Consider the following 27,443-nt stretch of genomic DNA (forward strand, 5'->3'; position numbering starts at 1 on the left):
ATGCCATACGGTTTTTGGAAGGCAGATTTTGCTAGACTTTTTTTGGACACCATGTCCCATTTGAAGCCCCCCTGATGCACCCCTAGAGCAGAAACTCCAAAAAAGTGACCCCATTTTAGAAACTACGGGATAGGGTGGAAGTTTTGTTGGTACTAGTTTAGGGTACATATGATTTTTGGTTGCTCTATATTACACTTTTTGTGAGGCAAGGTAACAAGAAATACCTTTTTTGGCACCGTTAGATTAGATCATGTGGTATTTTTATAGAGCAGGTTGTCACGGACGCGGCAATACCTAATATTTATACAATTTTTTTTATTTATGTAAGTTTTACACAATTATTTCATTTTTGAAACAAAAAAAAAAAAATCATGTTTTAGTGTCTCCATAGTCTGAGAGCCATAGTTTTTTCAGTTTTTGGGCGATCATCTTAGGTAGGGTCTAAAGTATATTTTTGGGTATCTGTAAAGTGATCTGCTAAGCGAATAATATAAACGTTATGTGAACCCAGCCTTACTGTAGTATGTGGGGGGGGGAGGGGGGGTTTGAGCTGACAGTTTGCACTTAATGTTAAAGCCCCACTTAATAAATTCTCCTTTAAAGGGAGTCTGTTACCACAATTTGCCCTTAGACCACTTACATAGCATTATAGCATAACTATAGATCAGTCAAATGGTACCTTTGTCTTTTTGTTTGGATGTTCACCAGGGGCAAAAATTGAGTTTTATTCATATGTAAATGAGAGCCCGCAAGTGCCCAGGGGCGGCGTTCGGGCTGTAAGTGCCCAGGCCGCTCTTCCTTCTTCTCACATAACCCCTCCCCAGCCTGTTGCTTGGCCCGCCCTGTAAGCCTCTTACGTCATCCAGTGTACTGGCCGAAATCCCGCCGGCGCATGTGCACTGTGATGACCATTGTGGGCAGCAGCATCATTCCATGCAGTGCGCATGCGCGGGCGGGATATCGGCCAGTACACTGGATGACGTAAGAGGCTTACAGGGCGGGCCAAGCAACAGGCTGGGGAGGGGTTATGTGAGAAGAAGGCAGAGCGTCCTGGGCACCTACAGCCCGAACGCCGCCCCTGGGCACTTGCGAGCCCTCATTTACATATGAATAAAACTCAATTTTTTGCCCCTGGCGAACATCCAAACAAAAACACAAAGGTACCATTTGACTGATCTATAGTTATGTTATAGTGCTATGTAAGTGGTCTATAAAGGCGAATTGTGGTGACAGACTCCCTTAAAGGGTTCTAGACGTGGGTAAAGATTAGCTATGGCGACATGAACACTTGCTTTGACTACTTTCCATGATATACCTCCTGTCTAATGCGATGACAGCCTCTGTCCTAGCCCCTAATCTGCATCTATCTGAATGTTACAGGGTGTTCTGATCCCCTATCCTGTGCATAGAGGAAAACTAGGGATGAGCGAATCAACTTCGGATGGTACATCCGAAGTCTATTAGCTAAAAACTTTGTCGTAATATTTTAAGGAGCGAGCGCACTGAACAGTATTAGAATGTATTGGCTCCGAGTTGCCGAAGTTATTACTTTGTGAAGTTGGGCGAGACTTCGTATAATAACTTTGGAAATTAATTATTACCGTAAACAACCTTGGTACCGATCGTGTTCAGTTCCAAAGTACCACTAGGAACCGAATCAGAGTTCGGTATCAAGGTTTTTTACAGTAATAATTAACGAAGTTATTACGCAATGCTTCGCGCGACTTCACGAAGAACTTTGGCTCATTGGCGCCAATACATTCTAATACTGTACGGAGTGGGAACTCTGTACAGTATTACAATGAAGTCGATTCGCTCATCCCTAGGGATAACTATTAAGACAGATTCAGCCTAGTCTCTTCACCCCAAGCTCCAAGAGACAAATTAATGTGGATTTTTGTATAGAAAAGTAAGGTAAGATTTTCAAAATCTCATGTACACGGTGCAGAAATTTTCAGCTTGTCAATTTTTCGTGCACATTTTCAGTGCAGATTTTACCCTTTTCAATGCAAATGGTGATATATGAGGCAAATTCAAGACAAAATCAGTTATACAATTCGAAAGTAAATCACATGGATAATAGTGCGAAAACCTGAAAAACGTCAGAAAGGTCCAGTTTCTAATAAAAACTGTTTATTGTAGCAAACGATAAATCCCAACATACAGAAAATAGGACGCAGCATCTACGCATTTTGGACCAGAAAAAAAATTAAGGTTCTGAGGACTCATTCACACGAACGTAAGGGCTCCATGCCAATATTGCAGACCACAAACGGCGGTTCCACAATATACAGACACTGACCGTGTGCACGCCACGCTGCGGATGCAGACCCATTGACTTGAATGGATCCGCGAGCCGCAAGGAATGGCAAAAGATAGGACACGCTGTATCTTTTGCGGAGGCACGGAGCAGAAGCCCACAGAAACGTTTGGAAGCACATCTATGGGCTGTCCAGTACATGCCTCAGCAGCACCACAAAAGACAGAACATGTTCTATGTTGGATCCTACAGTTGCAAGAAAAAGTATGTGAACCCTTTGGAATGATATGGATTTCTGCACAAATTGGTCATAAAATGTGATCTGATCTTCATCTAAGTCACAACAATAGACAATCACAGTCTGCTTACACTAATAACACACAAAGAATTAAATGTTACCATGTTTTTATTGAACATACCATGTAAACATTCACAGTGCAGGTGGAAAAAGGATGTGAACCCCTAGACTAATGACCTCTCCAAGAGCTAATTGCAGTGAGGTGTCAGCCAACTGGAGTCCAATCAATGAGATGAGATTGGAGGTGTTGGTTACAGCTCAGGGCAGCTGTAACCAACACCTCCAATTTAATCTCATTGATTGGACGCCAGTTGGCTGACACCTCACTGCAATTAGCTGGTACTCTCCCTAACAGTGGCCGTCCTGTAAAGATGACTGCAAGAGCACAGCGCAGACTGCTCAACGAGGTGAAGAAGAATCGTAGAGTGTCAGCTAAAGACTTACAAAAGTCTCTGGCTTATGCTAACATCCCTGTTAGTGAATCTACGATACGTAAAACACTAAACAAGAATGGATTTCATGGGAGGATACCACAGAGGAAGCCACTGATGTCCAAAAAAAAACATTGCTGCACGTTTACAGTTTGCACAAGAGCACCGGGATGTTCCACAGCAGTTCTGGCAAAATATTCTGTGGACAGATGAAACCAAAGTTGAGTTGTTTGGAAGAAACACACAACACTATGTGTGGAGAAAAAGAGGCACAGCACACCAACATCAAAACCTCATCCCAACTGTGAAGTATGGTGGTGGGGGCATCATGGTTTGGGGCATCTTTGCTGCGTCAGGGCCTGGACGGATTGCTATCATCGAAGGAAAAATGAATTACCAAGTTTATCAAGACATTTTGCAGGAGAACTTAAGGCCATCTGTCCACCAGCTGAAGCTCAACAGAAGATGGGTGTTGCAACAGGACAACGACCCAAAGCATAGAAGTAAATCAACAACAGAATGGCTTGCACAGAAGAAAATACGCTTTCTGGAGTGGCCCAGTCAGAGTCCTGACCTCAACCCGATTGAGATGCTGTGGCATGACCTCAAGAAAGCGATTCACACCAGACATCCCAAGAATATTGCTGAACTGAAACAGTTCTGTAAAGAGGAATGGTCAAGAATTACTCCTGACCGTTGTGCACGTCTGATCTGCAACTACAGGAAACGTTTGGTTGAAGTTATTGCTGCCAAAGGAGGTTCAACCAGTTATTAAATCCAAGGGTTCACATACTTTTTCCACCTGCACTGTGAATGTTTACATGGTGTGTTCAATAAAAACATGGTAACATTTAATTCTTTGTGTGTTATTAGTTTAAGCAGACTGTGATTGTCTACTGTTGTGACTTAGATTAAGATCAGATCACATTTTATGACCAATTTGTGCAGAAATCCATATAATTCCAAAGGGTTCACATACTTTTTCTTGCAACTGTATGTTGTGGATTGTGGACCCATTCAAATCAATGGGTCCGTAAACGGAGTGCACACGGCCAGTGCCCGTGAACTGCCGGCCGCTGTTTGCAGTCCACGGCACGGGCACGTAGCCCTTATGTTCGTGTGAATGAGACCTAAGGGCTCTTTCACACCTGCGTTATTGTCTTCCGGCATAGAGTTCCGTCGTCGGGGCTCTATGCCGGAAGAATCCTGATCAGGATTATCCTAATGCATTCTGAATGGAGAGAAATCCGTTCAGGATGCATCAGGATGTCTTCCGTTCCGGAACGGAACGTTTTTTGGCCGGAGAAAATACCGCAGCATGCTGCGCTTTTTGCTCCGGCCAAAAATCCGGAACACTTGCCGCAAGGCCGGATCCGGAATTAATGCCCATTGGAAGGCATTGATCCGGACTTAAGCTAAACGTCGTTTCGGCGCATTGCCGGAGCCGACATTTAGCTTTTTCTGAATGGTTACCATGGCTGCCGGGACGCTAAAGTCCTGGCAGCCATGGTAAGTGTAGTGGGGAGCGGGGGAGCAGTGTACTTACCGTCCGTGCGGCTCCCCGGGCGCTCCAGAGTGACGTCAGGGCGCCCCAAGCGCATGGATCACGTCAACCATGCGCATGGGGCGCTCTGACGTCATTCTGGAGCGCCCGGGGAGCCGCAAGGACTGTAAGTATACCGCTCCCCCGCTCCTACTATGGCAACCAGGACTTTAATAGCGTCCTGGGTGCCATAGTAACACTGAAAGCATTTGGAAGACGGTTCCGTCTTCAAATGCTTTCAGTACACTTGCGTTTTTCCGGATCCGGCGGGCACCTCCGGCAACGGAAGTGCATGCCGGATCCCAACAACGCAAGTGTGAAAGACGCCTAAGGGTACTTTCACACTTGCGTTTTTCTTTTCCGGCATAGAGTTCCGTCACAGGGGCTCTATACCGGAAAAGAACTGATCAGGCATATCCCCATGCATTCTGAATGGAGAGTAATCCGTTCAGGATGCATCAGGATGTCTTCAGTTCAGTCGTTTTGACTGATCAGGCAAAAGAGAAAACCGCAGCATGCTACGGTTTTCTCTCCGGCGAAAAAAAACTGAAGACTTGCCTGAATGCCGGATCCAGCATTTTTTCCCAGAGGAATGTATTAGCGCCGGATCCGGCATTCAGAATACCGGAATGCCGGATCTGTCCTTCAAGTCTGCGCATGAGCAGACTGGTAAAAATTTAAAAAAATGTACAAGACGGATCCGTCTGTCCGCATGACAAGCGGAGAGACAGATCCGTCCTTGCAATGCATTTGTGAGACGCATCCGGATCCGTTTCACAAATGCTTTCAGTCAGCGGCAGATCGGCGTGCAGTTCCGACGACGGAACTGCCCGCCGGATCACACTGCCGCAAGTGTGAAAGTAGCCTTACTCATATGCGAAACTGTTTTCTGATTCTAGAAGCGCTATTCCTAAGCCAGTCAGTGCCTTCTAATCTGGTCAAAGGTGAGCTGTATGGAACTGTCTTTTCACATATTTAGTGTAGTTTATGCAGTTTTTGCACCATCGGGTGCATGTACCCTATAGACAGTGTGCATTGCGAAGGACCAGGAAGTAGAGACCAGAAATAATCCGGGGAGCATTAGGAATGATGAGGTGAGTACCGCTTTTTTTATGTCATTCTGACTTTTTTTTTTCTAGAAGGGTTTGTCAAGTTTCAGGAAGAAACCAAACACAGGAGATCCGCCTGCAATAAAGAATAATTAAGGCCTCGTCCATATTTCCGTTTTTCAGTGATGTGTGCTCACTGAGACATGCACTAGTTTGATCCAGGACGCAGATCCATGATGCAGAGCAAACACGCCCATTACAGTCTATGGCTCTGTGAAACTCATATACACAACACAGACGGCATCAGTGTTTGGTCCGTTTTTCACTGACCGCTAATATGAGATGTGTTGTAAATTAATCTTCAGCTGAGCAGTGTCTGTGGAATATTGATGACACACGGAGGGCAAAAAACAGACACGCGGACCAAACATAGATGCTTCACAGATGAAACACAGATTTTTTTTTCGCAGATGTCAATGGACAGAACTGTGACAACCTCTTTCACCCACTGTCCTGCCTGTCTGCAGTCTGAAGCTTCTTCCGCGTGCTCACCTTTGTCAGCTAGCTGAGTGCGCCCTGGGCTGTCCGGAGGAGCAGAGAGGTGGCTGAATAATTTATGAAAGATTTCTCCTCTGAAAATAAAAGGAGAAAACATTCAAAAAGCAATAGTAGGCCATGATGGCGTGGCTTTTCAAAGTCCTCATCAGGTCTAAGAGATCCATAATTTATGAAAGATTTCTCCTCTGAAAATAAAAGGAGAAAACATTCAAAAAGCAATAGTAGGCCATGATGGCGTGGCTTTTCAAAGTCCTCATCAGGTCAAAGAGATCCATTTAACAACGTATGCAGCTTGTTGTGAAATCGGATGACTAATCCTCTTTAAGGGCTCATGCACATGACCGTCGCCTGTTTTGTGGTCTGCAAAACATTTATACCAGCCGCAAGTTTTCTGCAATATTGCAGAACGGAACATCCGGGCCATGGTAGAACAGACCTATCCTTGTCCGTACCACAGACAAGAATAGGACAGGTTATGGGAATGTGGATTCAGAAGGTTGAAGAGATACGGAGAATGGAGGAACTCACAGCCTCTTTGAAAGGTGGTAACAGAGCTTTTGTTACTATGTGGTCCCCCTGGTTCACTTTTCAAGACTCCTCGGAGTATCGGAACTTGCTGGCTTGAAAGTGTCGTCTGGACATTCCTGAACACTTCACTTATTCCCCCTGCTTCCTTAATCCTTTGTCCCCCAATTCCCCTTTTGTATCTTTGTCCTGTGCTCCCTCCGTTCCTGTTTGTTGATTTTTTATTTTTATTTTTTTAATTTCATGCTGAGGCCACATCATTTTTGGCCCTTTTAGTTTTGTTTGGTTCTTGTCAGATGAATCAAGGTGCTCTATTGTCACCACAGGCTGAATATCATACACAGACTTATGTGTTGTAATTGTTTGTGTATTGTTGGATTATGCTCCATGATGTCAGTCGGCATGATCCGACTACTATTTTCTAATGTATGTGATTCAACATGCAATAATTTTGTTACTTTTGCAAAATAGAAATAAAGAATAAAAAATAAATTAAAAAAGAATAGGACATGTTATATATTTTTGCAGGTGCTACTGAACGGACAGCACGCGGTGTGCTGGCAGCACCACTGAAGTGGATGGGTACGCATTAGACCTGCAAAAAAATACGGATCGGATGCAGATAAAAAGGAATAGGCCAACTATATTTTTTTTACTAATTAAAATGAGACACAAACATATTTTATCTGTTTTAGTTTAGTTTTTATTCTCTATTCTGCACACGACTATGGGAGCAGCCATCCTGCCTGAGCTGCTGTTAAGGGGAATGTGTCATCAGAAAATTACCTATTGTTTAAATCATGTTTTTAAGTTAAACATATTTTTAAAGAATTTTTGGTGACATTTATAATTGTGTGACAATATTTATTTAACCACCTCAGCCCCCCTAGCTTAAACACCCTGAAAGACCAGGCCACTTTTTACAATTCTGCACTACACTACTTTCACGGTTTATTGCTCGGTCATACAACTTACCACCCAAATGAATTTTACCTCCTTTTCTTCTCACTAATAGAGCTTTCATTTGGTGGTATTTCATTGCTGCTGACATTTTTACTTTTTTTGTTATTAATCGAAATTTTACGAAATTTTTGCAAAAGAATGACATTTTTCACTTTCAGTTGTAAAATTTTTCCAAAAAAAACACATCTATAAATAAATTTTTCTATAAATTTATTGTTCTACATGTCTTTGATAAAAATAAAAAAAAATGTTTGGGTAAAAAAAAAAAAATGGTTTGGGTAAAAGTTATAGCGTTTACAAACTACAAATGACCCCATTTTGGAAAGAAGACACCCCAAGGTATTTCGTGATGGGCATAGTGAGTTCATGGAAGTTTTTATTTTTTGTCACAAGTTAGTGGAATATGAGACTTTGTAAGAAAAAAAATAAAATCATCATTTTCCGCTAACTTTTGCCAAAAAATAAAAAATTCTAGGAACTCTCCATGCCCCTCACGGAATACCTTGGGGTGTCTTCTTTCCAAAATGGGGTCACTTGTGGGGTAGTTATACTGCCCTGGCATTTTAGGGGCCCTAATGCGTGAGAAGTAGTTTGAAATCAAAATGTGTAAAAAATGCCCTGTGAAATCCGAAAGGTGCTCTTTGGAATGTGGGCCCCTTTGCCCACCTAGGCTGCAAAAAAGTGTCACATGTGGTATCGCCGTACTCAGAAGAAGTAGGGCAATGTGTTTTGGGGTGTCTTTTTACATATACCCATGCTGGGTGAGAGAAATATCTCGGCAAAAGACAACTTTTCCCATTTTTTTTTTATACAAAGTTGGCATTTGACCGAGATATTTATCTCACCCAGCATGGGTATATGTAAAATGACACCCCAAAACACATTGCCAAACTTCTCCTGAGTACGGCGATACCACATGTGTGACACTGTTTTGCAGCCTAGATGCGCAAAGGGGGCCAAATTCCTTTTAGGAGGGCATTTTTAGACATTTGGATCCCAGACTTCTTCTCACGCTTTAGGGCCCCTAAAATGCCAGGGCAGTATAAATACCCCACATGTGACCCCATTTTGGAAAGAAGACACCCTAAGGTATTCAATGAGGGGCATGGCGAGTTCATAGAAGATTTTTTTTTTTTGGGCACAAGTTAGCGGAAATTGATTTTTTTTTTTCTCACAAAGTCTCCCTTTCCGCTAACTTGGGACAAAAAGTTCAATCTTTCATGGACTCAATATGCCCCTCAGCGAATACCTTGGGGTGTCTTCTTTCCGAAATGGGTTCACATGTTGGGTATTTATACTGCCCTGGCATTTTAGGGGCCCTAAAGCGTGAGAAGTGTGGAATATAAATGTCTAAAAAATTTTACGCATTTGGATTCCGTGAGGGGTATGGTGAGTTCATGTGAGATTTTATTTTTTGTCACAAGTTAGTGGAATATGAGACTTTGTAAGAAAAAACAAAAAAACAAAAAATCTATTTCCACTAACTTGTGCCAAAAAAATGTCTGAATGGAGCCTTACAGGGGGGTGATCAATGACAGGGGGGTGATCAGGGAGTCTATATGGGGTGATCACCCCCCTGTCATTGATCACCCCTCTGTAAGGCTCCATTCAGACGTCCGTATGTGTTTTGCAGATCCGATCCATGGATCCGTAAAACACATACGGACGTCTGAATGGAGCCTTACAGGGGGGTGATCAATGACACGGGGGTGATCAGGGAGTCTATATGGGGTGATCACCCCCCTGTCATTGATCACCCCCCTGTAAAGCTCCATTCAGACGTCCGTATGTGTTTTGCGGATCCGATCCATGGATCCGTAAAACACATACGGAAGTCTGAATGGAGCCTTACAGGGGGGTGATCAGGGAGTCTTCATGGGGTGATCACCCCCCTGCCATTGACTCTGCCGCCTCCGGAACGCGATCCTGCGTTAGGCGGTCTGGAGGCGGTTAAGAAACTCAAATCATAAGCCAAATCATAAGCCTAATAATAGAAGCCACTTCTTGGTCTGCACAGATCACTTTACTGCAGTTACCTGCTTATCTATACACAGAGGTGATATCACTATAGGGAGGATTAAAATGACAGATAACACATGATCCACCATTCACAATAGGTGATATCACAGCTTATCTACTCCCTCCTGACCTCTGCACAGGTCACAGAGCATGCCTAGAAAACTCCCCCACAGAAGTCAAGGATGTCCCCTCCTGACGATTGTGTCTATTGGCCCATGGGGCTGCCGTAAAGAGTATCTCTAAGGCCTCATGCACACGACCATATGTATTTTGCAGTATGTAAATCCTAGATTCGCAAAACATGCATACTGTCCATGTTGCATCCGGATTTTCTGTGTACCCATTGAGTTCAATGGGTCCATTGTCCAAATTTTGCGGACACATTGTATATATTTGCCGAACGGAGATAGGGATGTGGGAAGCACACAGATGACTGAAGGCAAAGGCTCCACAAAAATGCAGACAGCATCTGTATTTTGCGGACCACCAGACAGATGCGGTCATGTGCATGAGGCCTAAACACTTAAAAGCTCAGGCAAGGTGGCTTCCCCTATAATCATGTTCAGCAAGTAGAATAAAAATAAAAAAAACATTTAGAAAGTAAAAGCAGAGAAGAATCGCTATCTGGTTTTAACTGGCAGATAACATTTTTGGTGACATTTCCTTAAACGGGATTCAGAGACATGTTTTTCAGCAGCCACATGGACCACAGTAACGTGCCGTCTGGAGGGGACTCATTAACTTCTATGGGAGAGTTTTCTAGACATGCTCTGCCTAAGCAAAGGTCACTGTGTAAGGAAGGGGTAGATAAGCTGTGACAATAACCTATTGTGAATGGCGGATCCTGTCCTATCTGTAATTCATAAGGTGGATTTACATGTACAGAGGAGCAGCCAATTATCGGGATGAAAGCATTCCTTCCTGACAACTGGCTGCTCATTAAGTGGAGGTGAAGCGTTGTATTTACAAGCAGCGATCTCCTCCACAGTATGAGGGATGGCTATTGCTACCGCTCATCCTCATACAGCTGCATTGTTTCTGGGCAGCAGATCGCTGTTTAGACAGCACAACCTGCTGCCCAGGAATGATCATTTACTTGCCAGCAATAACGATCATTTCACCCGATGAACAAGTGTTTTGCTTGTTCATCGGGTGATCGATAGCACATTTAGATGGGCAGATTGTCAGAACGAGCGAAGGAATGTTCAAATGTTCATCCCCGATAATCTTCCAGAATATCTGAAAGAGTTGAGCAGAGTGGTATATAAAATTTGAGGGGGAAAAAAAAATATCAGTATAAGGGTCTATTCACACGTCCACAAGTGTTTTGCGGTCCGCAAACTGCAGATCCGCAAAACACGGACACCGGCATGTACGTTCCGCATTTTGCGGACCGCACATGGCCGGCACTATAATGAAAATGCCTTTTCTTGTCCGTGTCTGCAGACAAGAATAGAAATGTTCTATTTTTTTTTTTGTGGAGCCGCGGACCGGAAATGCAGATGCGGACAGCACACTGTGCTGTCCGCATCTTTTGTGGCCCCATTGAAAATGAATGGGTCCGCACCCATTCCGCAAAATTGCGGAACGGATGCGGACCCATTTTGCGGACGTGTGAATGGACCCTAACTTGTAATTTATACATTTATATCTCTGCTAACAAGTGTTCGTAGGATGACTCTGTATGGGGACGAGCGATGGCATTAGCAATAGCTCCTCCCCATACTGTGGAGAAGATTATTGCATGTAAATGCAAAGGTATCTTCCACTGACCAGCAGGAGATTGTTGGGAAGGAAACCTTCCCTCTCAACAGTTGTCTGATAAAACTACCAGCATAAGGGTTTATGCACATGACCGCTGGTCGGCCGCTCCGTGCATTGCGGACCGCAATTTGCGGTCGACAATGCACGGTCAACATCCATGCGGATTCCGCAGACGGATCCAGACCCATTCAACTTGAATGGGTCCGTGATCCGTCCGCACCACAAAAAAATAGAACATGTTCTTTTTTTTTGCGGTGCAGAGGCACAGAGACAATTCCCACAGAAGCACTCCGTAGTGCGTCCATGCCTCCATTCCACACAGGACCTTCTGGATTGCGAACTTATTCAAGTGAATGGGTGCAAACATGGCCGGGGCCCATACATTAAGGGCCCGCTGTTTGTGGGCCGCAATACGGGCCTGGCCAGCACACAGTTGTGGGCATGAGCCCTAAAGACCCCTTAAGAAACATGCTGGATCCCCTTAGGCCACCGGCACAGGAGTGCAGGTGAACACACATAACATCCGTGCAGTTTCATGTGCGTTTCTGCAATTTATAATTGCGGATTTTGGAGTGAATTAGATGTGGTTTTGCCGCAGATCTCAAACTTCCATTAGAAAAGGTGAAATCTGCAGCTAATACTGCAGACATAATTGACATGCTATAAATTTTGAAATCTGTACAGCAGGTCAATTTCCGCATGGAAAAAATTCCTAAAGTGTACATGAGATTTGGGTAATCATACACTTTGCTGGTACTGTAATATGCTGCGTTTTTTAATAAGAAAAAATGAATTAATAGACTGTTTTCCTTTATAAAAACTCAGACCCCCTACCGTCAGTCCCCAACACCCTTCGTTCCTGCCTGTTCGATCAGCCCAAGTGCATCAGCTCCCCCACTGCCTTCAGCTCCACTCCCCCAGGGCCATCAGCCCCTCCATCCCATCCATTGCCATGTCCCACACTCCCCCAGTGCCTCCATGACATCCTTTGCCATGTGATGTTCCCCACTGCCATCAGATCAGCCCCTCCATGCCATGTCTCCCACTCCGGCAGATCCATCAGATCAGCCCCTCCATGCCATGTCTCCCACTCCGGCAGATCCATCAGATCAGCCCCTCCATGCCATGTCTCCCACTCCGGCAGATCCATCAGATCAGCCCCTCCATGCCATGTCTCCCACTCCGGCAGATCCATCAGATCAGCCCCTCCATGCCATGTCTCCCACTCCGGCAGATCCATCAGATCAGCCCCTCCATGCCATGTCTCCCACTCCGGCAGATCCATCAGATCAGCCCCTCCATGCCATGTCTCCCACTCCGGCAGATCCATCAGATCAGCCCCTCCATGCCATGTCTCCCACTCCCCCAGTGCGATCAGCCCCTCAATTCCATGTCTCCCACTCCCCCAGTGCCATCAGCCCCTCCATGCCATGTCTCCCACTCCCCCAGTGCGATCAGCCCCTCAATTCCATGTCTCCCACTCCCCCAGTGCCATCAGCCCCTCAATTCCATGTCTCCCACTCCCCCAGTGCGATCAGCCCCTCAATTCCATGTCTCCCACTCCCCCAGTGCCATCAGCCCCTCCATGCCATGTCTCCCACTCCCCCAGTGCGATCAGCCCCTCAATTCCATGTCTCCCACTCCCCCAGTGCCATCAGCCCCTCCATGCCATGTCTCCCACTCCCCCAGTGCCATCAGCCCCTCCAAGCCATGTCCCCCACTCTACCAGTGCCATCAGATCAGCCCCTCCATGCCATGTCCCCCACTCTACCAGTGCCATCAGATCAGCCCCTCCATGCCATTTCCTCACTCCCCCAGTGCCATCTGCCCCTTCATGCCATCCATTGCCATGTCCCCCTCCCCCAGTGCCCCAATGCAATCTATTGCCATGTCCCAGCATGCACTGGGAGGGACCTGACATCACACACAGCGTCAACCAGCGCGCTGATAATGCGTGCACACAAGGCCCTAGTCAGTGCAGCGCGGTGCCGACGGGAGGCCGCGGTGAGTGAGAGGCTTAAATTCACTCTCGCTCCATGGTCATGCGATTTAAACGAATCCTCGATACAGGGAAACTGCATCTAGGATTTTTTTGCATCGATTACATCGAGTAATCGCTGCAGCCCTAATGGATAATGAACTCTGGCAGATGATTTTAAGGCTGGTATTAGACAAGCAGATGAGGCTGACAATTGTCGGGAAGGAAGCGATTCTTCTCGACATCCACCAGCTTGTCCGTGGAGGAGATTGGTGCTACATGTAGCAATCTTCTCCACAGTATTGGAAGTAGCGATTATTATGCCATCGCTCATACCCATGCTTTATAGTGGTTTGTCGGGAGCAGAGCGTGAGAGGTTAAGGCCTCATGCACACGACCGAGGTTTGGGTCCACATCCGAGCTGCAAAAAATAAAACTATAAAAATAATATAGAACATGTCCTATCATTGTCCATATCACGGGCAAGAACACGACTGCTTTAAAGACGGACTTTCTGCAAAATACAGAACGCACGCGGCCGGACCGCAAAACGGATACCGTCATGTGCATGAGGCCTTAAAATAGACCTGTCACTGGTCTTTACATGTCTGTATTAGTAACTACTCTTTAAATGTATAAATTATAAATCTTTTCACATAAAACTATGTATGAAGCCTCATTCACACGTCAGTGTTCCACAGGCGTGTGCTGTACGTGTTCTCCACGGACAGCCCACGTCCCCATTCATTTTAATGTGTGTATAAACACATCAGTGTTTTGGCATGATCCATGGGTCCGTTTTTTTAGCACGCCCTATGCTCTATTTTGATCCATCACACCCATTGCAGTCTATGGGTCCGTGAAAACCACAGATGCCATCCGTTTTGAATCCGTGTTTCAAGGATCATTAAGGAGAGAGTCTTTGAAAATTATTTTGCAGCTGTTCAGTGACAGTGAAACACGAATGCAACACGGACAGCAAAAAACGGACACATGGACCCAACACGGATGCATCACTGACCACCTGCTCACGGATTGGAGCACGGACACAGACATGTGAATGAGGCTTTAGTGTGCTCAGCATTTCCTGCTCTATAACATGCTGCCTGCCAACTCCAATGTATTTTGTGGTGACAAGTCGTCTTTAACCCCTTAAGGACTCAGCCCTATTTCACCTTAAGGCCATTTTTTGCAAATCTGACCAATGTCACTTTAAGTGCTGATAACTTTAAAATGCTTTGACTTATCCAGGCCATTCTGAGATTGTTTTTTCGTCACATATTGTACTTCATGGCACTGGTAAAATGAAGTAAAAAAAAATTATTTTTATTTATAAAAAAAATACCAAATTTACCAAAAATGTGTACAAAATTGCAAATTTCCAAGTTTCAATTTCTCTACTTCTATAATACATAGTAATACCTACAAAAATAGGCATTACTTTACATTCCCCATATGTCTACTTCATGTTTGGATCAATTTGGGAATGATATTTTATTTTTGGGGGACGTTACAAGGCTTAGAAGTTTAGAAGCAAATCTTGAAATTTATCAGACATTTTCAAAAACCCACTTTTTAGGGACCAGTTCAGGTCTGAAGTCACTTTGTGAGGCTTACATAATAGAAACCACTCAAAAATGACCCCATTCTAGAAACTACACCCCTCAAAGTATTCAAAACTGATTTTAAAAACGTTGTTAACCCTTTAGGTGTTCCACAAGAGTTAATGGCAAATGGTGATAAAATTTCAGAATTTAGATTTTTTGGGCAAATTTTCCATTTAAATTTTTTTTTTCCAGTAACAAAGCAAGGGTTAACAGCCAAACAAAATGCTATATCTATTGCCCCGATTCTGTAGTTTGCAGAAACACCCCATATGTGGCCGTAAACTACTGTACGGGCACACAGTAGGGCGTAGAGGGAAAGGTGCGCCGTATGGTTTTTGGAATGCAGATTTTGCTGGACTGTTTTTTTTTGACACCATGATGCACCCCTAGAGTAGAAAGTAAACTCCAAAAAAGTGGCCCCATTTTAGAAACTACGGGATAGGGTGGCAGTTTTGTTGGTACTAGTTTAGGGTACATATGATTTTTGGTTGCTCTATATTACACTTTTTGTGAGGCAAGGTAACAAGAAATTGCTTTTTTGGCACCGTTTTTTTTTTTGTTGTTATTTACAACATTCATCTGACAGGTTAGATCATGTGGTATTTTTATAGAGCAGGTTGTCACGGACGCGGCGATACCTAATATTTATACAATTTTTTTTATTTATGTAAGTTTTACACAATGATTTCATTTTTGAAACAAAAAAAATCATGTTTTAGTGTCTCCATAGTCTGAGAGCCATAGTTTTTTCAGTTTTTGGGCGATTATCTTAGGTAGGGTCTCATTTTTTGTGGGATGAGATGACGATTTGATTGGCACTATTTTGGGGTGCATATGACCTTTTTGATCACTTTTATTAAGTAAGGTGGGCAAAATTTCAATTTTCTCATAGTTTTTATTTTTTTATTTTTATGGCGTTCACCGTGCGGGGAAAGTAACATGACCGTTTTATAGATCAGGTTATTACGGACGCGGCGATACCTAATATGTGTAGTGTATTTTTTATTCAGTGATAAGTGTTTTTTTTTTTTTTTATTGACCCAGACCCACTTGGTTCTTGAAGATCCAGTGGGTCTGATGTCTGTATAATACAGTACACTATATAGTGTATTGTACAGTATTTTACTTACACTTTGTCTGAACAGATCTATGCCTTTAGCATGAGAAGGCGTCCTGTTGCCATGGGAACCTTCCCCGTCTGCCACAACTGAGCAGACGGGGAAGGGGAAGGAGGGGGGCTCCCTGACTGTTAACCTTTTCCATACCGTATGGACCGCGGTATGGAAAGGGTTAAACGGCTGACATCACAGCACAGATGTCAGCCGTTTATACCAGAGTGTCAGCAATGTGCTGACACTCTGGTATACCCACTGGACGCCAATGAATATTCAAGAGGAGGCGAGCGGGGGATCGCGATCCTGCCTGCCGCACCGCCCGCAACCACCCCCCCCCCCCCCCCCTGCATAAAATAGTTCAGGGGGAGTGAAAATTAGGGGTGCACCGAAATGAAAATTCTGGTCCGAAACCGAAACCGAAAATTCAGGATGCCCTTGACCGAAAACCGAAACCGAAACCGAAACTGCCTTTTTGCCCAAATACTTTTAAAATACTTTTTTTTTAATGATTTTATTAATAATTCTTTTTCATGAATGAAATTCATCTGTGGGTGGCGCTGTTATGGAGAGGGGGATCTGTGGGTGGCGCTGTTATGGAGAGGGGGATCTGTGGGTGGCGCTGTTATGGAGAGGGGGATCTGTGGGTGGCGCTGTTATGGAGAGGGGGATCTGTGGGTGGCACTGTTATGGAGAGGGGGATCTGTGGGTGGCGCTGTTATGGAGAGGGGGATCTGTGGGTGGCTCTGTTATGGAGGGGGGGATATGTGCACTGTTATGGGCATAACAGTGCACAGATCCCTTTCCCCATAACAGTGCACAGATCCCTTTCCCCATAACAGTGCACAGATCCCTTTCCCCATAACAGTGCACAGATCCCTTTCCCCATAACAGTGCACAGATCCCTTTCCCCATAACAGTGCACAGATCCCCCCTCCCCATAGCAGTGCACAGATCCCCCCTCCCCATAGCAGTGCCATAGACCGATCCCCCTACCCATAACAGCCCCGGCCCTGCTGCTCACAGCAGACTAATCACTCACTACATCTTAATTTTACCTTACAATCGTGAGGCTCCAGTAACTAACAACTCTGCAGGCAGAGCGGAGGGCGGCGTAACGTCACTTACTCACGTGACGCACCTGCTCCGCCCACTTTATGAATGAAGGAGGCGGAGCAGGCGCGTCACGTGAGTAAGTGACGTTACGCCGCCCTCCGCTCTGCCTGCAGAGTTGTTAGTTACTGGAGCCTCACGATTGTAAGGTAAAATTAAGATGCAGTGACAAAGTAAACCGCCCGCCCGGCGCCCGCCCGCAGATGGTGGGTGACAAATCCCACACCCCATATTTTCGGCCGATATGTAACAATATCGGCCGAAGTGGATTAGGTGCATTTTCGGCCGATATTTTCGGCTGCCGAAATTTCGGTGCACCCCTAGTGAAAATCTTTGGCAAATTTTGGGCATTTTAAAGTTTCTGATCCCCGCGGTCCCAGAAAGCGCTGCAAACCGCAAGTCTGAATTGATCTGCGGTTTGCGGCGATCGCCGATATGGGGGGGTCACATGACCCCCCCCCGGCGTTGTGACAGGATGCCCGCTGAATGATTTCAGCGGGCATCCTGTTCCGATTAACCCCCACCGCAATCGCGGTTTAAACCCATGACGTACCGGTACGTCATGGGTCATTAAGGACTCGGGAAACATGCCGTACCGGTACGTCATGCGTCCCTAAGGGGTTAAAAATAAAAACTATATATATATTTATGATGACAAGCCTTTTAAAGGGGTTCTCCGCTTTTGTTATATTGACTATCCTCAGAATAGGTAATCAATATGAGATCAGCTGTTTGTAGAGCACACAGCTCTCTTACTCCTCACTGTTTACTGTAGACGTTGCTGCAGCGAGCAGTGTGATTACAGCTCCTTCCCATAGAAGTGAATAGGACGGTTAGGAGTTGTAATTCCACCTACACGCCGCTATAATGCCGATGACAAGCAGGAAACAGAGAAGAGAAAGCAGTGCTGGTACATCCTAAGTATGGGGTCATCAATATAGCAAAAGCAAAGAACCCCTATATGGAGAGTTTAAAAAGCAATCAAACTAATGAAATGGTCGAATGACAAACTACAAAATGCAATCTGCAGGAGCTGAGCAGATTAAGGCTACTTTCACACCTGCGTTCGGGTGTCCGCTCGTGAGCTCCGTTTGAAGGGGCTCACAAGCGGCCCCGAACGCAGCCGTCCAGCTCTAATGCATTCTGAGTGGACGCGGATCCGCTGAGAATGCATCAGTCTGGCGGCGTTCAGCCTCCGCTTCGCTCAGCAAGCGGACACCTGAACGCAGCTTGCAGCGTTCGGGTGTCCGCCTGGCCGTGCGGAGGCAAACAGATCCGTCCAGACTTACAATGTAAGTCAATGGGGACGGATCCGTTTGAAGATGACACAATATGGCTCAATCTTCAAACGGATCCGTCCCCCATTGACTTTCAATGTAAAGTCTGGACGGATCCGTTCAGGCTACTTTCACACTTAGAATTTTTTCTAAGTTATAATGCAGACGGATCCGTTCTGAACGGATACAAACGTCTGCATTATAGGAGCGGATCCGTCTGAGCAGACATCAAACGGACCCGCTCTGAACGCTAGTGTGAAAGTAGCCTAATATATTGTTTTGTGGGAAAAGATTCAGTAAAACCTGTAATTTATACATTTATGTCTTTGTCCACTCCTGTGAACAGCTATTGGTACAGAGGTGTTATCAATGACTGACAGCTATGTATGCACACTTAATGCCCCTTTACACAGGCCAAGCATCGGCCACGTAATCGCTAACAAGTGTAGGAACGCTCATTAGCGATTATCTGCCAGTGTAAAGGTGCCGCCGATTACCCGATGAACGAGCAAAATGCTCATTCATCGGGTAATATGATCATTTGTGCAGCAGATTATACTGTCTAAAGAGGCTGCCGGCAAAACAATGATTCTGTATGGAGATGAGCGATGCTATTGGAGATTTATCCTCCACACCCTATAAAAGAGATTGCTGCATGTAAATAAATTACTGTCTAATTCACTGGGCTACTTTCACACTGGCGTTTTGGCTTTCCGTCTGTAAGATCCGTTTAGCGCTCTCACAAGCGGTCCAAAACGGATCAGTTTTGCCCTAATGCATTCTGAATGGAAAAGGATCCGCTCAGAATGCATCAGTTTGTCTCCGTTCCGTCTCCATTCCGCTCTGGAGGCGGACACCAAAACGCCACTTGCAGCGTTTTGCTGTCCGCTTAACGAAACTGAGCCAAACGGATCCGTCCTCGCACACAATGCAAGTCAATGGGGACGAATCCATTTTCTCTGACACAATAGAAAATGGATCCGTCCCCCATTGACTTTCAATGGAGCTCATGACGGATCCGTCTTGGCTATGTTACAGATAATACAAACAGATCCGTTCATGACGGATGCATGCGGTTTTTTATTGTAACGGATCCGTTTTTGCAGTGTGAAAGTAGCCGGAGCTTCCCTCCTGACAATCATCTGCTATATCCTTTATACATACAATGCTATCAGTCACTGATAACACCTCCCCTGTACAGTCTTCTCTATGTACACTGACATACAATGCTATCAGTCACTGATAACACCTCCCCCGTACAGTCTTCTTTATGTACACTGACATACAATGCTATCAGTCACTGATAACACCTCCCCCGTACAGTCTTCTCTATGTACACTGACATACAATGCTATCAGTCACTGATAACACCTCCCCCGTACAGTCTTCTCTATGTACACTGCCATACAATGCTATCAGTCACTGATAACACCTCCCCCGTACAGTCTTCTCTATGTACACTGCCATACAATGCTATCAGTCACTGATAACACCTCCCCCGTACAGTCTTCTCTATGTACACTGCCATACAATGCTATCAGTCACTGATAACACCTCCCCCGTACAGTCTTCTCTATGTACACTGCCATACAATGCTATCAGTCACTGATAACACCTCCCCCGTACAGTCTTCTCTATGTACACTGCCATACAATGCTATCAGTCACTGATAACACCTCCCCTGCACAGTCTTCTCTATGTACACTGCCATACAATGCTATCAGTCACTGATAACACCTCCCCTGTACAGTCTTCTCTATGTACACTGACATACAATGCTATCAGTCACTGATAACACCTCCCCCGTACAGTCTTCTCTATGTACACTGACATACCATGCTATCAGTCACTGATAACACCTCCCCTGTACAGTCTTCTCTATGTACACTGCCATACAATGCTATCAGTCACTGATAACACCTCCCCTGTACAGTCTTCTCTATGTACACTGACATACAATGCTATCAGTCACTGATAACACCTCCCCTGTAGTCTTCTCTATGTACACTGCCATACAATGCTATCAGTCACTGATAACACCACCCCTGTACAGTCTTCTCTATGTACACTGCCATACAATGCTATCAGTCACTGATAACGCCTCCCCTGTACAGTCTTCTCTATGTACACTGACATACAATGCTATCAGTCACTGATAACGCCTCCCCTGTACAGTCTTCTCTATGTACACTGACATACAATGCTATCAGTCACTGATAACACCTCCCCCGTACAGTCTTCTCTATGTACACTGCCATACAATGCTATCAGTCACTGATAACGCCTCCCCTGTACAGTCTTCTCTATGTACACTGACATACAATGCTATCAGTGACTGATAACGCCTCCCCTGTACAGTCTTCTCTATGTACACTGACATACAATGCTATCAGTCACTGATAACGCCTCCCCTGTACAGTCTTCTTTATGTACACTGACATACAATGTAGGGGTGGGCGATATGGCCTAAAATCTATATTGCGATATAATTTTAAGCATGTGCGATATGCGATATATATTGCGATATATTGTTTTCTATATTTGGGGGGGATTGTTTAAACTTTTTTTTACTTTTTATTTAATAACTATTAGTCTCCTTAAGGGCTAGAACGTAGAACCCTTGTCATATTCACCCTAATAGAGCTCTATTAGGGTGAATAGGACTTTACACTCTCCCTGCTGCCCTGTGCTTTGTGCACACAGCAGCAGGGAGCTGATCCCCCTCCCCTAAATGGTGCCATCCACAGATCCCCCCTCCCCTAAACGGTGCCATCCACAGATCCCCCCCCCCTCCCCTAAACGGTGCCATCCACAGATCCCCCCCCCTCCCCTAAACGGTGCCATCCACAGATCCCCCCCTCCCCTAAACGGTGCCATCCACAGATCCCCCCCTCCCCTAAACGGTGCCATCCACAGATCCCCCCCTCCCCTAAAAGGTGCCATCCACAGATCCCCCCCCCCTCCCCTAAAAGGTGCCATCCACAGATCCCCCCCCCCTCCCCTAAAAGGTGCCATCCACAGATCCCCCCCCCTCCCCTAAACGGTGCCATCCACAGATCCCCCCCCCCCCCCTAAACGGTGCCATCCACAGATCCCCCCCCCCCTCCCCTAAACGGTGCCATCCACAGATCCCCCCCCCCTCCCCTAAACGGTGCCATCCACAGATCCCCCCCCCTCCCCTAAACGGTGCCATCCACAGATCCCCCCCCCCCTCCCCTAAACGGTGCCATCCACAGATCCCCCCCTCCCCTAAACAGTGCCATCCACAGATCCCCCCCTCCCCTAAACAGTGCCATCCACAGATCCCCCCCTCCCCTAAACAGTGCCATCCACAGATCCCCCCCCTCCCCTAAAAGGTGCCATCCACAGATCCCCCCCCCCTCCCCTAAAAGGTGCCATCCACAGATCCCCCCCCTCCCCTAAAAGGTGCCATCCACAGATCCCCCCCCCTCCCCTAAAAGGTGCCATCCACAGATCCCCCCCCCCTCCCCTAAACGGTGCCATCCACAGATCCCCCCCTCCCCTAAACGGTGCCATCCACAGATCCCCCCCCCTCCCCTAAACGGTGCCATCCACAGACACCCCCCCCTCCCCTAAACGGTGCCATCCACAGATCCCCCCCTCCCCTAAAAGGTGATATCCACAGATCCCCCCCCTCCCCTAAACGGTGCCATCCACAGATCCCACAAATCAAATTGGCTTCTCAGGAGATATATATGTTAAAGGCATCTCATTCAGTAGTACTGCCTATATATGCCTTTAACATATATATCTCCTGAGAAGCCAATTTGATTCTAAAGGGTTAATTTAATTCATCCTGTAATCTAAACTCTGTGTCATCTGTCCCTTCTCTTATCTCTCTGCTCCTTATCACTGCTGCAACAAGAGCTGACAGCCTCAGTGTAAACTGTTCTACAGTCTGACTCCCGGCTCTTCTAACTCAATGAATCGAATGAGTCACTGACTGAGTCGGATCTTTAGATTCTTGTGACTCATTCGATTCCTTTAGACTCCCTGACCCTGCACTACTCCGAGGACTCGAGTCAGAGCTGCAGTGTGCTGTGCTGGCCTCGCCCCCTCAGCTCTGGTCGGTGATTGGTTGGTGGGCGGGGAGGGGAGGGGCTGGCAGAAGCAGCTCTTCCACTCTAAGATCATATTACTGACTCCTCCCCAGTCCCTCCCTCAGGCTCCTGCTGCCAGCGTGAGGTGGTGAGCTGAGCGTCTCTGTCTGCAGTGTCTGTGTGCTGGGACTGAGAGCCGTTTCAAACAGATCGGATCATTCAAGTGAATCGACTCCTCTGGTTCACTGAACTGAATCGATTCAAATGAACGATTCGTTCATGAACCGGACATCACTAGTTACCGGAGCTAAGACCTAGTAAGGTATACAGTAAAGAGATCACCAATTAATAAAGTTAAAGTTACTGATTAGTTTTTAAATGTTCTACTGTCAGCGGCGTGGCCCTGTATGTTCTAACCCCCAGGCAAGCGTCCCTGTCACCATGGGAACGCCTGGGGGTTAGAATATACCATCGGATTTGAGTTTTCACGCGCTCACTGAGATCGTGAAAACTCAATGATTTACTGTCAGTCCCTCCCCTCCTCCTCTTGTCATTGGTGGTCAGCGGCAGCCGCGCACAGTGGGGAGGGAGGGACTCTCTCCTTCTCCACTGTGCCGGCTCAGGATCATATTGCGGTCCGGCGATATAGGCGATATGCTCAAAATCCATATCGTGGCACAAATTTATATCGCATATCGCCTATATCGTCTATATCGCCCACCCCTAATACAATGCTATCAGTCACTGATAACACCTCCCCTGTACAGTCTTCTCTATGTACACTGACATACAATGCTATCAGTCACTGATAACACCTCCCCTGTACAGTCTTCTCTATGTACACTGACATACAATGCTATCAGTCACTGATAACACCTCCCCTGTACCGATAGCTGTTCACAGAAGGTGGACAAAGATAGAAATGTATAAAATACAGGCTTTGCTGAACCTTTTTAGTGGGCAGGTCCACATGTGCAGATTTTCTGTAGCACAAAGTCTGCAGCATTTAAAGAGGACCTTTCACCTGTATAAACTATGGTAACTGAGTATGCTGCCATGTAGAGCGGCACCCGGGGATCTCACTGCACTTACTATTATCCCCGGGCGCCGCTCCGTTCTCCCGTTATAGGCTCCGGTACCTTTGCTTCTTAAGTTATAGTAGGCGGTGTCTTCCCTTGTCCTGTGGGCGTCTCCTTCTCCTAGGCTGCAGCGCTGGCCAATCGCAGCGCACAGCTCACAGCCTGGGAGGTTTTTTTCTCCCAGGCTGTGAGCTGTGCGCTGCGATTGGCCAGCGCCTACTATAACTTAAGAAGCAAAGGTACCGGAGCCTATAACGGGAGAACGGAGCGGCGCCCGGGGATAATAGTAAGTGCAGTGAGATCCCCGGGCGCCGCTCTATATGGCAGCATACTCAGTTACCATAGTTTATACAGGTGAAAGGTCCTCTTTAAGGTTACTTTCACACCTGCGTTTAGGTGCGGATCCGTCTGGTATCTGCACAGACGGATCCGCACCTATAATGCAAACGCTTGTATCCGTTCAGAACGGATCCGTTTGCATTACCATGAACAAAAAAATATATATATATATTTTTTTTTTTTTTGGTTCATGATAATGCAAAAGGATCCGTTTTGACTTACACTGAAAGTCAATGGGAGGCGGATCCGTTTTCAATTGCACCATATTGTGTCATAAAAAACGGATTCTTCCCCATTGACTTACATTGTAAGTCAGGACGGATCCGTTTGGCCCAGTTTTGTCAGACGGACATCAAAACGCTGCAAGCAGCGTTTTGGTGTCCGCCTCCAGAGCGAAATGGAGGCTGAACGGAGACAAACTGATGCATTCTGAACGGATCCTTATCCATTCAGAATGCATTGGGGCTGAACTGATCCGTTTTGGGCCGCTTGTGAGAGCCCTGAACGGATCTCACAGGCGGACCCAGAAACGGCAGTGTGAAAGTAGCCTAAGCTGGGGGTTGGCAGCACCGAAACAATGTTTTTTTGTCGAGGAAAGGTCGCCAATTTGATGCAGATTTCACTCTTTGCATTGCAAAATCCGCAATGAAAATCCAAAGAATAAACTGACATGCTGTAGATTTAGGCCTCATGCACACGACTGTTGTTCTGGTCCACATCCGAGCTGCAGTCTTGGTGGCTCGGATGCGGACCCATTCACTTCAATGGGGCCGCAAAAGATGCAGACAGCACTCTGTGTGCTCTCCGCATCCGTTGCTCCGATCCTTGGCGCCGCAAAAAAAAATAAAAAATAGCATGTCCTATTCTTGTCCGTTTTGCAGACGAGAATAGGCATTTCTACAAGGGGTCGCCTGTTCCGTTCCGCAAATTTCGGAAGGCAGCTTCCGTGTTTTGCGGATCCCCAATTTGCGGACTGCAAAAACCGGAACGGTCATGTGCATGAGGCCTTAGAGAGTTTATCCAGGAATTTGATATTGATGACCTATCCTCAGGTTAGGTCATCAGTAGGGATGAGAAAACTTTTGTTTTTCAAGTTCAGGTATTTGGGCAATTCTGTTACGGATTCCTTTATCACGGAATATAACAGAATGCCCCAAGGAAGCCTTTAAGAGGCGTTCTGTCATAATAGATGTCAATGGGCAGCACAACGGAGCTTACCCAGCACAGCGCTGTACATTGCATACTAGCAGTGTCTGATCCTGCAGCTCAGGCCCTTTCAGATGTATGGTGACAGCCTAGGAAAAGGCCTAAGCATTCACACTGAATGTGGCGGTGCCAGAGGGGTGGGGTGAAATCCTGGATAACCCTGCAATTTATTTGTGGATAAGAATTGCTACACTTTGCTGGTACTGAACAACACTGCAGATTTACCAGTCACGGGTGAATCAGTTCCATTCATTTGAACGGGTTGTTTTTTCGGCAATCACAGATTTCTGCCAGCCCCATTCAAATGAATGAAACTGATATTCAGTTGCAGAATTTTCAATGGTGTAAGGGGAAACTGGCAACCAGAATTCACCTTTCATTTTCCAAAGGAGCTGTAAAAAATGAAAGGGTGGGATCTGATTGGTTGCTATGGGCAACTAAAGCTACTTTTACACTGGCGTTTTGGTTTCCATTTGTGAGATCCGTTCAGGGCTCTCACAAGCTGTCCAAAACGGATCAGGTTTTGCCCTAATGCATTCTGAATGGAAAAGGATCTGCTCAGAATGCATCATTTTGCCTCCGATCAGTCGCCATTCTCTGGAGGTGGACACCAAAACGCCGCTTGCAGCGTTTTGCTGTCCGCCTGACAAAACGGAGTCAAACGGATCCGTCCTGGCACACAATGTAAGTCAACGGGGATGGATCCGTGTTCTCTCCACACAATAGAAAACTGATCCGTCCCCCATTGACTTTCAATGGTGTTCAAGACAGATCAGTCATGGCTATAGAAGACATAATACAACCGGATCCGTACATGTTGGATGCATGCGGTTGTATTATTGTAACGGAAGCGTTTTTGCAGATCCATGACTGATGCCTAAGCCAGTTCTACTTTACATCTCCAAGAAGACAGACCAGGCCACACAGATGTTGAGCTCCTTGGGCCGCTGTCTCCAGGGCTCAGATCACGCTCCTTAGGCCTTGGTAAGGAGGGCACCACTGTGGGTTTGCAGTAGGCAGCACCCTTTTGCACAAAGGCTGATCATGGGCTTTCAGGAAAAAGTGATACAACTACCCCCGAGGCTGCCATCATTCCTAAGCCATTTCCCAGTTTACAGCCAGAGACAATGCGCTGCCATCGCATAGCCACAGCATATGGCTGCAGCAGGAAGCTGGAGTGCCGCCATGGGTGCGGGCGCAGTGACAGGTCGCACACAGCCGGGGCTCGTCAGTAAAGTGCGCGCACAGAGGGAGGAGAGGGAGCACGCAGCGTCTCCGGGAAGCTGTTCCTGTCGGGTGGAGGTCAGAGGTCACAGGGAGGGGGTGAAGCGGACGTATTCATGTGCAGGAGCGGAACAGCCGGAGTCCTCCAGCGCTCCCGCTAGCTCATATTACACAGCCCCGGGTCACTTCCTTCACGTCTCCTTCCAGTACTCGCGCTCGTCTTACCTGCGACCGGGAAAGCACAGCGGACCACTGCTGCCAGGCGACGAAAACTCCGTTATGGGCTGCACTCGGTTCCCGGCGGGTCAGAGTTCGTGACCCTCCCTCAGCTCCACCGAGAGCACAGCTCCTCCTTGTGACCGAAGCGTAGCTGGAGCCGTGATGACGTCAGCGGCGTTTCGTACGGAATGACGCACGCAGGATCTGAGGAGAGGCCGCGACGGCGGTGAGCGCGCAGGAAGGACGGGGAAAGTTATCCGTCACGTTCCGTTACATGACAGGGGGTTTAGGGTCTGGGAGATGTGTGGAGACTGATGGCAACCGTTCACATCCGATCCCTCAGAGAAATGAAAAAAAACCCATCTGTGAGCATCAGTTTTAGGCCTCATGCACACGACAGTGAATATTGGCCGGCACACGGCCATTTTTAGCACCAATGAAAGTCTATGGGGCTATTCAACTGGCCGTTCTTTTAACGGCCAGTGAATAGCTTTCTATTTTTGGCCGTTTTCGCTGTCAGACGGACCTATTGAAATCAATGGGACAGTTTTTAACGGCCAATTGACAGGAGTGCACCCGTCTAACAGCCGTTAAAAACGGGTACACTTTACCCAGGAGGGGTTAAAAAAAAAAAAACTCACCCGCTGTGCGGTAGTCTCTTCATTGAGCAGGACCTGCGATCTGCGTGGTGACGTAACCACGTGGGAGCGTGCAGTGACCTCCGCGCACCTTCGGCAGGTCCCATTCACTGAAGAGAGAAGAGACTGCTGCAGAGTGAGCAAGTGGGTGAAGTGAGGTTTTTTTTATTATTGGTAAAA

General features: G+C 46.5%; 1 protein-coding gene across 6 annotated transcripts in view; it reads right to left on the reverse strand.

The window, feature by feature from the left end:
* Positions 1 to 27,145, reverse strand: part of NR2C1 (nuclear receptor subfamily 2 group C member 1) — a 77,722-nt gene extending 50,577 nt beyond the window's left edge. For 2 of the 6 annotated variants that reach the window (XM_040408911.1, XM_040408878.1), the window contains exons 1-2: positions 26,632 to 27,145; positions 6,134 to 6,213 (exon numbers count right to left, since the gene is read on the reverse strand). The gene's annotated coding sequence lies outside the window, so the exon portion shown is untranslated. Of the gene's footprint in view, positions 1 to 6,133; positions 6,214 to 26,079; positions 26,117 to 26,257; positions 26,573 to 26,631 lie in introns of those variants that run through there. The other 4 variants (XM_040408892.1, XM_040408898.1, XM_040408885.1 and 1 more) reach the window with 4 other exon arrangements.
* Between the last annotated feature and the right edge of the window lie 298 nt (positions 27,146 to 27,443).

The sequence above is a fragment of the Bufo bufo genome, chromosome 1 (genome assembly GCF_905171765.1).
Source record: "Bufo bufo chromosome 1, aBufBuf1.1, whole genome shotgun sequence".
Classification (NCBI taxonomy): Eukaryota; Metazoa; Chordata; class Amphibia; order Anura; family Bufonidae; genus Bufo; species Bufo bufo.